The following is a 2,213-nucleotide window of genomic DNA, read 5'->3' on the forward strand; positions in this document are numbered from 1 at the left end:
GAATTCTACATATAAAATGTTGCAATATTGTTATGAGTATAGAAATATTTTATCTATTTTTTGTAATGAGAAAATGCAACATAATCCCATAACTAATGAAGAATGGGATATTGAACAAATTCTTATGTCTTTTTTGCAACCATTGTATGAGTCAACCAAACTTTTATCAGGTGTGTATTATCCTACTTCATGTCATTTTCTTAATCAAATTTTACTTATTAGTAGTCATTTTACTGAATATAGAAATTCTCCTCTTTTAGTTCAAATTGTTTTTATGATGGAATCTAAATTTAAAGAATATTGGAAAAAAATTCCTATTGTACATCTTTTAGCCTTTATAATGGATCCTAGAATTAAATTAAACGGAGTAGAAATTGCTCTTAGACAATATAATGAATTTTTAGAAATTAATTTAACAAATTATTCAAATAGGAAAAATATTTTTCAAATAGTAGATAGTACTTTATGTGAAATGTATAGTATTTATGCAATTGCTTCGGGTAATAAGCGACCATATTCTTTACAGTTACAAAGCAGCAGTAGTAGTAGCAGTGGTAAAACTAGTAAAAATATGATTTTATCTTTAGTAAGAAAACAAAAACAAACAGATTTTAGTGCACATTTTTTTAATGAACTTTAGTTTTACTTGCAAACCAACTTTTCAAATCTTTTTAATGAAGATGAATTAGATAAATTGGATATTTTAGCCTGGTGGAAAACACATGAAAGTACATATCCTGTGCTTTCTGCCATGGCACGTGAACTACTAACTGTGCAGGTTTCAACAGTGGCATCCGAATCTGTTTTTAGTGCCGGTGGAAGAATATTGGATGATTATAGAACCCGTCTTAAGGAGGATGCGGTCGAGGTTTTAGTCTGCTTAAAAGATTGGCGAGCTGGAGAATTAAGAATGCAAGAAAAAGGAGGTCATGAGTCTACATTTTCAGATGAAACAGAATCAACTACCTGAAAATACACTTGTGGCATGCTAGGGTGCAATCGTCCCGATCTCCTCGCTATTGCCTATTAGTTGTTGCGTCTCTTCTTTTTTATTTGGTACCGCTTTTTAGCAGGTATATTTATTTTTTAAGTGAAAAAATGATGTAATGAAGAAAAAAATTATGTTGAATTTTTTTTTCTCTATTGTTTGTTAATTGGTTGTATAAACAATACCATTTTATTTTAAATATATTTTTGATTTTTTGAATTTTTATATATTTCTCTAATGTAATTATATAATATGACTAATTCAAATACCAATTTTATTATTTGTGTTTTACGGTACATGCGCTGCTGGGAGCCGGCACGGCCCGGATATAAAGAAGCCTTCAAGCCAAGCTAAGCTAGGTCAACTGTCAAGCCAGGCCTAAGCTAGGTAGCCTAGGCTTTAGCTATCCTTTATAGGCCTCCCAATTGTCCAAGTCCCTTGGACAGTGGCCCAACAGCTATTAAGCCGTTGGCGTGGGTGAATGATGGCTGATGATGGTCATAACAGTCATGTCATGACTCATGGCCTGGGTGAATTTATTTTTTCAATTTTTTATTATTTTTCAAAGAAAAGGTTAAACAAAATTAAAAATATATTTTTTTTTATCAAATGACTATATGTCTCACTAACATTCAAAAATTTAAATATTAGAGAGGACATTTGGTCAAAAAAGTAAAAAATATTTATATATATTTTTTTAATTTTTTTATATCATAAATACCTAAAACATTCAAATTCCTCACAACAAACAACTCTTCATTCATTCTATTCTACAAACACAAATTCTTCCTACCTTAAACTTTCAATTTAATTCTTTCTTTTCTCAACTCTTAGTTCTTAGCAAATATTTTAAATATTTTTTAATAATTTTTTTTAATAGGTTGGCCGGCCGGGGCTCAGTCGGCGGCGGCCTGGGCGCGTGCAGCAGGTGCAGGGGAAGGAGAGGGAGGCGGCTGGGCTAGGGCAAGGCTAGGGTTAGGGTTTCTAGTAGCAAACCCTAAGAGCAACTATAAATACCGAGGCGCAACTTGCAAAATGATCCACCAAACATCGGAATTTCAATCCGAGCCCTTCACCGAACGACTAAAACGCATGAACGCCCCTCCACGTACGATCTCACGCAAAACGGTACATAAAATGTCGCGACTTTCGCGAAAATACCATTTTGCCACTACCGACCTCTCCTCGATCAACACGCGATCTCTGTAGATCCGTCCGTCAGATT

The sequence above is a fragment of the Ananas comosus genome, linkage group 21 (genome assembly GCF_001540865.1).
Source record: "Ananas comosus cultivar F153 linkage group 21, ASM154086v1, whole genome shotgun sequence".
Classification (NCBI taxonomy): domain Eukaryota; kingdom Viridiplantae; phylum Streptophyta; class Magnoliopsida; order Poales; family Bromeliaceae; genus Ananas; species Ananas comosus.